The sequence below is a fragment of the Boleophthalmus pectinirostris genome, unplaced genomic scaffold, assembly GCF_026225935.1.
Source record: "Boleophthalmus pectinirostris isolate CB_2022bp ecotype Guang Dong unplaced genomic scaffold, ASM2622593v1 HiC_scaffold_16, whole genome shotgun sequence".
Taxonomy (NCBI): Eukaryota; Metazoa; Chordata; class Actinopteri; order Gobiiformes; family Gobiidae; genus Boleophthalmus; species Boleophthalmus pectinirostris.
In genome coordinates, this window is record NW_026571095.1 from 4102224 (window position 1) to 4116731 (window position 14508).

The window sequence follows — 14508 nt, forward strand, 5'->3', positions numbered from 1 at the left end:
CCTGGTATTTTTTCATCTCTCAACTATGTTTTTGGCACAGTCAGTGAGAAACAAATAATGTTACTAGACTTTCCTTATCATGTCATAATGCAGCATATGTCTAAGTTTCTCAATAGCTGGTGGTAAACAAACTTTATTGATTAATGGGAAATAATCAGGGAGGTGAGTTTCACAAGGATTTAAGCAGCAATATTTTTTCCCTGTAACATGTATGTGCAACTTCACCAGCAGGTGGTGCTAAAATAACAAAAGTTGAGTTTATTGCTGCACCGTCTCCTCCTAATGCTGTCTACTACTGAACATAATGTCATACTCAGAACACCATCTGTAAGAGATCACCTACCAATCTGAAGTAAGTTATATCACATTTTGACAAGTCTTCCAGTTGGTGTTGTCATGATACAAACATTTTGAAGTTAACTTTGATACTAAGGAGTAGACTCGATACTCAGTGCAGATTCTGATACAACAATGATGATAAAAACACTTTATTTAGACAATAGACTGTGATTTTCTTTTTTTTTTTTTTTTTTAACTTTATTGCCAAAAGTACAAAATAACAGGCAATTTACATTAGAACAAACAAAAACAAGTGTCGAGATTTGGCTCATAACTCTAGTCATATGTAGTTAAGTACAGTAGTCAGGTAGGGCATAAAAAAAAAACAAAAAAAAAACTACTCAGTCAAATAAAGATGGTATACGTGACCATCGCCTTAAGAAAATATCCATTTTGAGTTGAAGCTGGGCAGTCAGACACTCCATCTGATAAACGTACTTCAATTTTTGTGTCCATTGAGCAATCGTTGGTGGGATTGGCTTGAGCCAGTTCAGGGTCACAATTTTTCTTGCCACTAGTAAAAGTACATGTAAAATGTACTGTTGGTCATCAGTGAGTGAGTTGGGATATAAGTCAAGCAAAAATAGTAGAGGGTCCATTGGAGACTGTGATTTTCAACATTAAACAGTAGTACTTTCTTTTATACTACCATGTGGTCTTATACGTGTGTAATTCCTCAGTGGTCTATGTGTGTATACTAGTCTATGTGCTCTTATACTTGTTCTGATACAGCTCAACATCATTCCAAAGGCATTCCAGAGAAGTTCATGGCCATACTTCAAGTCTTCTTCATAGTGCCATCTTGACCCGGTGTGAACTCCTCAGTGCTCTGGGTCAGTGATCTGTGGTGCTGTTCGTATGAGGACATCCCGCTGTTTAAAACCTGTTTGTACAAGTCTACCCCACACAAAACGTAACTCTAGAGCCTGATGATGTAAGACATAAGGAAGAATAGAACAGCTTACCTTGAAAATAATAGTGTTTGGAATAAAAACATGAACAGAGCGGAGTGGAGTTGGAGTTAATGACGCGATAAGAACAGCAAGTGTGAGAAAAACAAATCCAGTATTGAATTTTCAAATGATTATAAACGCCAAAGACAATGTTACAGAGTCTACTACATTGACAGCGCTCTCCTGAAAATTTGAAACCCTCTTATGTGTTTGGATATTGAAATAGATACAGGTCATTTAACAAAGCAATCCAATCCTTGTAATGTAACTGACAGCACAGGAGTAATGCTGTGAAACATATTTTTATTTTCCTTAATTACGTAGTACTTGCAACGATTTGATAAACTTTGATGAATAAAAGGCAATAACTTAAAGGTAAAATGTGAAACTTTCTGGAGGTGGCACGTCACCTGCATGAATCCATGTAAATAGAAAGTTACAACCTTACATTTCCGTGGTACATTTTATGCCATGCTTAGGAAGATTATGGCCAAAAAGAACAAAATTTCCATGGAAACAAGCAGGAGGAGGCCCTTTTCCAGGTCAAATAAGAGTCAGGTCTGCGGAGATGCAAGACTACTCACAAAAGACATGTTTTTGTAAGTTTTTCAGTGCAATAAACAACCAAAAAGAAAAGCAGATATATATATTTTTGTTTATTTTTTAGCTAAAAAGTTACACAGTGTGGCTTTAACTCAGTGGTTTTCAAACTAGTAAATACATCACTGGTGGGCTTCATTGGGCAGTATGTAGATTAATGTGCAGTTTTAACATTTGCAGCATTTATCGTAAATATAACCCCCATTTTTATTTTCTTTTGGATACGTCCTTGTTTAGAACTAGTAGTTGTGTCGTCATTGGAGTCACTAATTCACTGCACCAGGATGACGCTCACACAAACAAAGTAATCAGTGTAAAATAATAAATATAGTTTTGATTATTCAGTGCAAATGTTGTAGTTTTTTCTTTGTTTATTTCAGATTCTAGACCTGTTCAGCTTTATATGTCAAAATGCAGCTGAGCCTGTGGCCTAAGGATGAGGAAAAGTTCATTGCGGAGTGGCTCTTTGTTGTTGTAGCATTAGCTTTGTGTAGCAGATTAGTTTGTGTGAGTGTTAGCCTTAAATAAATGCACTAAGCCCGATGGCCCATAGACTGAGCCCTGGAGGACAGCTGTGAGCGACAGAGAGGCAGCACACAGCCCACTCCCACCAAAAGGGTTCCAAAAGAGCTCTGATCAAGTGGAAGGTTTTGAAAAAGAAGTGTTCCCACAAACTTCACCTATCTTTGTCCCCAGATAGCCCACGAGGTAAACATTTCAAATCAAATATAGCTTTTACTGATAACACTTGTAATGCTGATTTATTCTTGATTACAAAAGCATTAGACATGATGGACAAGTTGTTTATGTTGTAATTTGGTGTTTTGGTGTTGAATCAGAGAGCAGAATGAAAGTCTCTTTGAGTTGCCAGTTTCAATGATGAAATCCAGGTGATTTAAACCACTGTTTAGTCTACACAATAATAATGTTTTTTGAAATATGACTTTTTTTTTGCAGATGTGGATTACATGAAACTGCTCACACTGTCACACTGACCTGTACAAAAGATCTTTGTTATGTTTTGTGTACATTTTTCCTAAACTATGACACCCCTAAAGGTGTGTTATGTAACTTTTCTGGTGAAGGCGCTGACGTTATTTGTCTACAATGTTTCACAGTCTGACGTTAAACTTATCTATCTCCATCTTTATCTCCACAGAAACAAGCAGGTGCCACCTACTGCAAGTTAGAGGTGAATGTTTTTCAAGGTGAATAAATTCAGGATTAGTATGTTTAATGCCATACTGTGGAACATTCCTGGTAAAAGCAACAAGTCCATAGACAGGCAGATGACCCATTACATAGTGCACATAAATCATTCTAAGAAAAATATTGACGTTAAATGGTCGATATTCTGCACATGTTATAATGTACACTCAACAAAAACAAATCCAGAGATGTCTTTTGTTTCATTCACACATGTTTAACACACAAATCCTGTTCTCTCAGTTGTGTTTTGTTTAATATACACATGTTCAAGTAAACTTTTATTGTCTAAAAACACTCTGTTCCACCTTGTGATGTCATTGAGTGGTCAAACAGGAAGTACTCCCTTGTGTTTTTAAATTCTATACTCCTTCATTAGAATAATTTGAATAATTTCAACCCCGGAATTGCCAAACTTTTCATCTACAGCTATTATTTTAGCCTCATTCAAAATCCTTCACTCCTCAATGCACCAGAATCTACTGTAGACCAGAGGTCTCCAACCTGGAGTTCAAGAGCTACCAGAAGCTCTCCACTCCCTTCCAAGTAGCTTGCCATGGAATTTCTTAATTATATTTATTGCACTTAATAATTTATTGCTATTGTAAATGTGTCATTTTGATGCTAAACTTGTGCACTAATAAATGGACAATGGTTTATGTTTAATAGGCATCTAACTGTATCCCGTCTAAAGCTTGCCCTAGCTCTTCTACTTTCTTAATGTCTTGTGACCACTAAAATTAGTAGTTCTCTGGCATTTTTGTTTTAAATAAAGGTAGCTCATCGATGGAAAAAAGTTGCAAACTTTCTGTGATAATGTCAACAGCAGGTAAAATTAATATACAAATATGTTTTTTAAAAAACAACAACTTACTTGCTTATTCTAGTTCAATCAAGCTGAGTTCAGTTCATTTGAGACTAAAAATACCTGTCAACTTTGAACTTCGAAGATGTAGACCATACATGTCAAACTCAGGGCCAGGGACCAAATTTGGCTCACGGTATAATTATATTTGGTCCGCGAGCTCATATCACATATGTATTAGAGCTGCCCTACTGAATTCTACAGATACTATAGAGACATTATTTATTTAAAATTTTGTTATTATTTTATATTCTGCTTGTTCTGGATTCAATGTTTAAACAAAACATTATTAAATTTATTTTAATAAGAAAAGGTTTAACATTACAGATCTTGAAAGAAGAGAAAACATACTGATGTTGTTAAAAGCTTTGAATAAATATTTACTTTGGCCCACGACTTGGTCCCAGTTTTTAATTTTGGCCTCTGTAAATTTGAGTTTGACTCTCCTGATGTAGACAGATGATAAAAGGTTAACTGAAACATGTGTAAATTAAACAAAACACAACTTTAAGTACGATTTTGAGGAAGTTCTTCCAACACAACCAAAAGCTCACATCAGTAAATTTTCCATATTCTGTGACCTTTAACAGTTGGCCCTTTCTATTTGTGCACATTTGTAAACAGAATTTCGTGTGTCCTGTACACTGTGTTTGGGAATGTGATAGCTCAGTCTTCAGATGGGAAGAGGCCCTTTAATAATTTACAGTCAAAGCCTCTTCAGCTCTTTCCTGTTGCTAGGGCCCCTGGGTTCTTCAGCTGTTGGAGACACTGCCCACAGCAACCACAGGCACTTATCACACAAGCCTCATGCATCAAAGTCTACAGGAAGACACACACATGGGGTAAAAGAGGCTGGTTTTACAACTAGACCAGCGGCTGAGTCGAGACCCACTGTGTGAATGTGGTCTGTGAGGGATTAGCTGCGGTTGAAGGCAGTACGGAGAGCATGACTAGACAAAAAATGTACTTGAGTTATAGAGCTGTAAAAGGTCCACAGTTTAACTTTTCTGTCACCTGCTTGTCATTGCTCTGCCTGGAATGTTCCACAGTGTGACATTAAACAGCTCTACCTTACATTTATTCAATTACAGGTGGATCTATAGCTCAAAAATACCTGTACCTTGGTCTGGTTTGGTCTCCATGAAGATAGAAATGGTTCATATTAAAAGCAAAAACATCTCCACAGAGAAAAGCATTTAATGTACCCTCAACCAGAAAAGTTAGACAATGCAACGTTAAAATAATATTACCGTGTTTTCTGGGCTATTAAGTGCTCTGGATTATAAGGCGCCATTCAATGGTCTATTTTTGAACTTTTTTCACAAATAAACCATACCGGACTTTAAAGGAAACACAACAGTGTGATGGGTGAGTGGTTTTGTTTGTTTGTGGCGTTCACGGTGACTCTGGGCTTTGTTCAGTTGTGGCGTGTAGGGAGGGGGCTGTCTGGGACCAACGGATTGTCGGCGTGTTCACAGTGACTCAGTTGTTCAGTTGTGTCTAGAAGTGGCACATTCCTTGTCGGTGTGGAGTGATGAGTGTGGCTGCGGGTGTTTTTTGCTGCACGGTCGCTGTCTGCTCCGTGTGTGTTGGGTGTGGCTTTGTAGTTTACTGAAGTCGTGCTGGGCCACCCAAGTGAATTCGTGTATAGGGCGCTCTGGATAGCAGGGCGCGCAGTCGTTTTTTGATTGGGTTTGGGTGCTTTTGAGCGTGCCCTATGGTGCAGAAAATGCCGTACTCAAGTAGAAGTACAAAGTAGAAGTCGAAGAAATTAGTCTAGTAAGAGTAAAAAAAGTATTTGAGGAAACTACTACCCTATGAGATGCACTCATAAGCCTCCAACCCCATCAGAAAACGACTGTGCACCCCACAATCCAGAGCGCCCTATACAAGAATCCACTCAGGTGTCCCAGCACAACTTCAGTAAACTACAAAGCCGCACCACCCGCAGCACACACAAACACACACGGAGCAGACAGCGACCGCACAGCCAAAAACACCCACAGCCACACTCATCACTCCACGCCGACGAGGAACGGAACGGAGGAACGAACCAAAAAAGCGAGTGCAATGTGCCACTTCTAGACACAACTGAACAACTGAGTCACTGTGAACACGCCGACAATCCGTTGGTCCCAGACAGCCCCCTCCCTACACGCCACAACTGAACAAAGCCCAGAGTCACCGTGAACGCCACAAACAAACAAAACCACTCACCCATCACACTGTTGGGTTTCCTTTAAAGTCCAGTGTGTTTTATTTGTGAAAAAAGTTCAAAAATAGACCATTCAATGACAGTGCACCTTATAATCCAGAGCGACTAATAGCCTGGAAAATACTGTACTTCAAGCGAGAGCAAATCTCCAGCTATGACTTAGACTTGGTTCCTGGTTCAGATCTGGAGAAGGGTTTTTTGAGGACTGGACTGATGTCACCCACTGATCTGGTGAAATGAGAACAGCAGAGAGAACGCCAGGGGGGCTTGATGGGGGCTCTAGACTCCCCTAATGGCTAATGCACCCCCATAGCTCCCCCAGAGATATTTGCCCCATTTTCAAAGCACATCCAGTCTCCAATAAAATGTTCAAATGGCAACCACAAAAAGAGACTACAATAAAAAAAAAAAGGCTTTATAAATCACAACTAACTACATTTGAAGTTAATTAAAGCAGAGACTCAGACGTGGTAGGGGGTGGGGGTACGCTCCATTGTTAAAAGGCTCTAAATGAACATGTTACGTGAGCACCCCCCTCAGCTCCTCCAACAAAACAGTGTGTGTCGCCGCCCCTGCTGGTCAGGTAGGGTCAGCAGATCCTATCAGCGGTGTTGTATTGTAATAACGGCAGAGGTACAGTGACTATTCAAAGCACTCAAAAGCACAAAGAAAACACTCCAGCGAACCAATAATCATGTTTTAGTCATTTGACAAATTACATCATCCATGACACGCCTCAATAACCTTTTAAAATATTTAAAAGAACAGCATGTCGCCTGCAATTTTTAAAGGTAGTACTATCACAACAACAAGTCTGTGTTGCCAGAACTTTAACCTGCACAGAGCGAGCATACAAGTTTTTTCTCATTCTCACTATATGGGCAGGACATGCTTCACGTGAAAGCTTGGGAACTCCCAGAATTCCCTCATTGAGCTGCAAAGGCTGCACTAGCACTGACTCATGACTGACTGCAAGATGTTGGGGCTTAGTCAGTGGTGATTCAGCTCAGAGAGAGGCATTTTAGGTTTAAAGGAACTGGATTACAACACTGAACAACCCAACCCAAATGAGAGCTTTGTGAGGTTCTGCTTTCTGATTAAACCAAACCAACAAATTGTAACATAAACAACAAAGCCATTATGCCCAATGTGTTTGTAATTAAGATTAAATCAGGATTACAATTGTTGCCAGTAAGTACTATATTTGAACATCACTACCTCATATCCGGGAACATAAAGAGCTAAAGTTTATGAAATTTATAATCTAATCTCTTACATACTGCCCCTTCAAACATAACCATTAATCTTCATCTTGCAGAGTACTGAAAGTTTCTAAAGTGTATTGTGTTTCCTGCTCAGTTGCGTGTCAGTCTGCGCCAGGCCAGTGCCCACCTCTGTTAGGGCTGGGGTTGGTGAGAGCTGCTCCGGACCGGTTCAGACCTGTCTCTACCTCCGCCTCTCGCTCTGTGCATCACCAACAATACAATATCCGAGACAGAGCGCGCGCCAAGGTCCTCCTCACTGCACACACGAGCTACAAAACACACAGAGAGACTTTTAAAGGAGCAGAGCAAAAGGAAATGCTCTACTTTTATGTTTGGTCCATCTAGAATAATTTGATAATATGTGAATCAGCACATGCACAATATAAGCTCCTCCTCACTGCACTCAAACCACAAAACACACAGAGACTATAATAATTGTATTTTTAAAGGTGTACTATATAACTTTTTGGTTGGGAGTCTGTCACCTTCTTAATTCTATGGATACATCATTGCTCTGCCTGGAATGTTCCACAGTATAACCCGTATTAAACAGCTCTACTTTACATTTATTCAATTACAGGTGGTTTTATAGCTCAAAAATACCTAAAAAACAGACATTCTGACTGTGAGCATGGTCGCCTTTCCACAGATCTGACCTGTAACTTGGACTGGTTTGGACCTACTCTTTTTATTATATCACCTTACTCATTATAGCTGCTTTAAAAGTGTGCATTTTCAAATACCGTCCCATTATATCGAGGGCTGAGTATCATTAAGAAGTAGTCGATACGATACATACCTCGATACATAGGCCAAGACACCATACATATCTTGATACATAGGCCACGATACGATACACACCTCGATACATAGGCCATGATACGATACGCATCTTGATACATAGGCCACGATATGATACATACCTTGATATATAGGCCACGATACGATACATACCTTGATATATAGGCCGCGATACGATACATACCTCGATATATAGGCCACGATATGATACATACCTCAATATATAGGCCGCGATACGATACATACCTCAGTACCTAGGCCACGATATGATACATACCTCAATATATAGGCCACGATACGATACATACCTCGATACATAGGCCACAATATGATACATACCTCGAAACATAGGCCAAGATACGATACGTACCTTGATACATAGGCCACGATATGATACATACCTCGATACATAGGCCACGATACGATACACACCTTGATACATATAGGTCACGATATGATTCATACCTCGATACCTAGGCCACGATACGATACATATCTCGATACAGTGCGCTTTCCATTCGATACGATATTTTTCAAATCGATTCAATATGGTTCAATAAAAATAAAGGTTAAATCATGTCTGTGATAGTAAAAGTGTTTGTTAAACCACTTCTTGTGCAAAGTTCATATGAAACACAAACATTTTAATCCTCAAAACAGTGAAAATGTTAAATGTGTCGCATAAACGAGTTTCCTTTCTCTAAACAAACAACAAAACTGTAGCTGTAACAAAATAATTTAGTAAAATATACCAAAAAATACTCTTGATGATATATTGATACAGCAGCCCACAATGATACCATGCATCGATGTTTTGATATTTTTGCACACTCCTAAGTATATCTCTATCTCATAAATTAATGTATAGGTTAAAAGGTAAAAACGGTCTATCTCCAGCTTATATAAATTGTATTATTACTGTACTGAAGCAGTGTCTATTGTTTTATTTCTATTTATATGAAGAGTGACTTTGGCCACATCTGCATCTTACACTTATTCAGGTTTCCATTGCTGTGGACATTACACTGACTTATATTCATTTCCTGGGAACTACTTTCTTTAGCTTAAACCCTCTGGAACTCTCTCCCCTTCACATCACAAACTCAATAAACACCTTCAAAAACCTGCTCAAAACACAAACACACCGTTTCCTCAGAACCTGCAGCCCTCACACATGACTGCTCCTCGTTACTGTTTTGTCTGTCTGACCAGCTTTTCTGGTGGAGAGCACGTCAAATTCTTTTCTCTGTGGAAATGTTATTGCTTTGTCTGGAATGTTTCACAGTATGGTATTAAATCTTCATGGAGATCAAACCGAACCAGACAAAGTTAGGTCAGATCTGTGGAGAGAGGCGACCCCGCTCACAGTCAGAATGTCTGTTTTCAATGTATTTTTGTGCTATAAAACCACCTGTAATTGAATAAATGTAGATAGGGCTGTTTTAAGTTTACCTTTAAGTTTAAGTTTTTGTTGTTTGTTTAAGTGCACCTTTAACCTATATTTCCCTGCTAAGAAAATAGTAGCCATGAAGTGACAACAAATACCCGTACATTTACTCAGAAATACAGAAGTGAAACTGCATTACGTAGCTTTTTCCTAAAACAGCAAAAAAATGTAGAACTAGGGTGAAATAGGGCTAATAAAACAGAAGTCGAATTCTTGATCAGCAGAAGCCTCTTACATCACGTCATGTCCAGAATACTTGCGCTATCAGAAAGTACAAGTATGTAAGTTTGGAGTTTGGAGAGACGTTCACAAATGGAATGACTGGCAGAATGGTCCTGCTAAAGGCAATGCAGTGTGCTGTTGTGTCCTTGAGCAAGACACTTCACTCACTTTATTGTGTTAAACGGTACTCCCTGAATTAGTGTGATCAAAAGTATAGAAAATCAGATACTAATCTATACTAAAAGTAGTATTGAAAATAGGCAGGCCTACTTATTTGAACAAGTACTGGTATTTAAGGTGTAACTTTAAAGTTGGGGGTCGGTTACCTTCTAGTTTCTATGTCCCACTGGCAGCAGGAGACTATGGACCAGTGGACTCACTTTGCCACTGCATCCAACAGATGAGTGTGTGGCAAAACAACTTTCTCCAGTTAAACTCTGATAAGACTGAAGTCATAGTGTTTGGTCCACAGAAGGGGACAGTGTCAGCATCACCTTCAGTCTCTCTCTCTAAAACCTTCAAATCAGGCAAGAAATCTCAGGGTAATAATGGACTCAGACTTGAACTTTAACAACCACATCAAATCAATAACATCTGCAGCCTTTTACCATCTAAAAACACAGCAAAAATCAAAGGTTTACTGTCTAAAGCAGACTTAGAGAGACTTATCCATGCGTTTGTCTCCAGTAGGTTAGATACTGTAATGTTCTGCTCACTGGTCTCTCCAAACGAGCTGTGAGACGCTGCAGAACATCCAGACCGCTGCAGCTCAGGTCCTTTCTCGAACTAGGAAGTACGAGCACATGCGTCCTGTGCTCAGGTCTCTGCACTGGCTCCTGTGGCTCAGAGACTTTAAAGCAGCTCTGCTTGTACAAGTCTCTCCATGGCCGAGCACCAAAGTCCATCTCTAACATGTTAGTGCCATATGAACATCTCACACTCTGAGGAGCTCAGGGATCGACCTCCTGCTGGTGTCCAGAGTCACGACTAAAAAAGAGGAGTCAGAGTTTCAGATTCATGCAGCTCAAACCTGGAACAGTCTGAACATGTGAGACAGACTCGACTTTGACTCTGTTTAAATCCAGACTCAAAACAGTTCTGTTTAACTGTGTCTGACTGAAAGGTTTTCATTCTGCACTCTTCTCTCTCATTTATGTAATTAATGTCTCTCTCTCTTTTTAAATTTTAAGCTTTAATTTTATGATGATTATTTATGTTTTGATTTGTTTTATTGTGATTTTAATGTCTTCCTTATTCTGTAAAGCACTTTGAATGACTTTGTGTACGAATTGTGCTGTACAAATAAACTTGTCTTGCTTATGGAGATGCCATGGAGATCCATCAGCTTCTTGACATTGCTCTGCTTCAAATGTTCCACATTATGACATCAAACAGATCTACCTTACATTTATGCAATTACAGGTGGTTTTAAAGCTCAAAAATACCTAGAGAAAAAGGCATTCTGACTGTGAGCGGGGTCAACTCTCCACAGATCTGACCAGTACTTTGGTTTAGTTTCTAGTATCTCCATGAAGATAAAAAGGTTTAATGCCACTTTGTGAAACATTTCAAACAAAGCAATAACATCTCCATGGAGAAAAGTATTTGACCGACACCCCACCAAAAAAGTTACATAATGCACCTTTAACGGACACATTTTGCTGACAATTTATTTGACTTTTATTTAAACAGGAATGTCTCCATTAGATTGATAGTCGGTTTAGTGAGTCTAGACGTCACAGGGAACTTGAACTTGTTTTTATGTGAGAAATGCAGAACCCAGAGGAAATGTATAGGTCATACGTTCACAGAAACAGGTGCTAAATATATTTGGAGTGGAATGCAACCAAACAAATTCCTGTAATGCCGAGAGTAGAGTTAGATTCAGCATTCAGCAAAATATTACTCATCAAATAGTCATGAATTAAAAATATACTTTATTTGAACAATTTTAGGAAGTTTGACATCATTAGTAAAGATAGCAGCAGCAGCAGTAGTTGTAGTAATAGTAGTAGAAGTAATAGTAGTAGTCTTAGTAGTAGTAGGCTATTAATTACATTCCATTTTGTGACTAAAGGGAGTCACTCCAGTTGGTTCAGTAGTAGTACTACTAGCAGCAGTAGTAGTTGTAGTAGTAGTAGTAGTAGTACTAGCAGCAGTAGTAGTTGTAGTAGTAGTACTACTAGCAGCAGTAGTAATAGTGTTAGTATTAGTAGTAGCAGCAGTAGTAGTACTACTAGTAGTAGTAGTAGTAGTAGTAGTAGCAGTAGTAGTAGTAGTAGTAGCAGTAGTAGTAGCAGCAGTAGGGTATTAATTATATTCCACTTTGTGACCAAAGGCAGTCACTCCAGTTGGTTCAGTAGAAGTAGTAGTGGTAGTAGTACTACTAGTAGTAGTAGTAGTAGTAGTAGTAGTAGTAGTAGTAGTAGTAGTAGCAGTAGTAGTAGTAGTAGTAGTAGTAGTAGTAGTAGTAGTAGCAGTAGTAGTAGTAGCAGTAGTAGCAGTAGTAGTAGCAGTAGTAGTATTAGTAGTAGCAGTAGTAGCAGTAGTAGTAGTAGTATTAGTAGTGGTAGTAGTAGCAGTAGTAGTAGTAGTAGTAGTAGTAGCAGTAGAAGTAGCAGTAGTAGCAGTAGTAGTAGCAGTAGTAGTAGTAGTAGTAGTAGCAGTAGTAGTAGTAGTAGTAGTATAGTAGTAGTAGTAGTAGTAGCAGTAGTAGTAGTAGTAGTAGTAGTAGTAGTAGTAGTAGTAGTAGCAGTAGTAGCAGTAGTAGTAGCAGTAGTAGTATTAGTAGTAGCAGTAGTATTAGTAGTAGTAGTAGTATTAGTAGCAGCAGCAGCAGCAGCAGTGGTAATAGTAGTAGTAGTAGTAGTAGTAGTAGTAGTAGTAGTAGTAGTAGTAGTAGTATAGTAGTAGTAGTAGTAGTAGTAGTAGTAGTAGTAGTAGTAGTAGTAGTAGTAGTAGTAGTAGTAATGAGAAGTAAGAAGTAAGGTATGGTACTATGAACTAATAATTTCCTACTCTGGGCTGACAGGCAGGGTCAAAGGTTGTTTCTTTTCCTTTTTTTTCTTTTTTTCTATATTAATTGTACATCCCTCTCTGCTTGTGAAGGTAATTATAATCAATCAGCTTTGTTTAATTTACTGATAACTTTGGGCTTTAGGCGGGATACTAACAGAGTGGAGGTGTGGAGTGGGCAAGAGCACAACTTCAGGTCAACAACATCCCAGTATTGTGTTAGGATCCAGTTCCTTCAAATATCTGTTGTCGCAATTTGAACCAGTACAAATACATACACTACATTTACATCTTTAAGGTTTGTCAGCAGCTCAGTTTATGGTCTAATTTATCGTGTGCTTTAACTGCCTGCAAATGTACAACTTGACCTATAAAGTCTAGTAGTCTTGCCCTAGATTCAGGATTCTGAGATAACGAAGCTTTTGATACTTTGCAGTGACATCGGGCTGGGGGTGTCCTGCATATATCTGTATGGTCCAATGTTCAGTGGTTACCATGGTGACACAATGAAAACATGAGCAAACAGCCAAAAACATTAAAAACGATATATTCACAATAAAAAATAGATTTAAACAACACATTTCCAGAGGCTATGATCAATACGAGCCTTAATCGTCCAGTTTAGGTGTTTTCAACCAAAAGGTGAGAAAACTAAGTGAAAAACTGTTGGCTGATGTTAGCAGTTTGTGACTGTTTCCGGTGATATCACAGCGTTCTATACGCTAATATTATTTAATACAGACTGGGGCAGCTACAGTGAATATTGTTCAACTGCAGATTTTTGTTCCAATGTAGCAGGGCCTTGGGTCTAGTCAATAATAGAAATGATCAGGTTCCATATAAGGGAATTTACCTTTCTGATATTTTGTGGTACTCGCGTGAATTATGTGGTCCTCTGTGTCTTTTATTTATTTTTAATGTATTTTATTGGCTTTATTTATTTATTGCTATTCTATGATTTTGCTCTTATTTTATTTGACTGTTTTTTATTATTTTAAGACTAATAATAATATAATTAAAGCGTTTATTTTATCATTTTATTATTGTTGTTATTATTATGTATTTGTGCAGCACTTTGGAAACTGTTTGTTTGTGAAATGTGCTGTAGAAATAAAGTGGATTGGATTGGATTGGTAAAGTACAATGTAATTAATAGGAAAAACTCTTCATCTGGGACACATCACTACATTCTAGAACAGGGGTGTCCAAACTTTTTTCATCAAGGGCCACATTTCTAAACACAGATGAAGCAGAGGGTCGATCGACGACCGTAGACTGGTGCTCAATGCAGTGAATAATTGAAATATGTGCATATTTAACACGTTAGAATGAGCCATCAGTCTTTATTCATGCTAAGATCATAAAACCCCACACTAAATATTAAATATTAGCTTTATCAAGATAGATTTTTCAAAAAAAAGCTTGCAGTAAAAAGTTAAGTTTGAATTGATGCAAGATAATGTGGGTCAATTCACCTGGAAGCCTGAGGGCCAAGAAAAAATTATCTGAGGGCCGCATTTGGCCCACAAGCCATAGATTGGACATGCCTGTTCTAGAACCTGAAAAACACCAATATAATT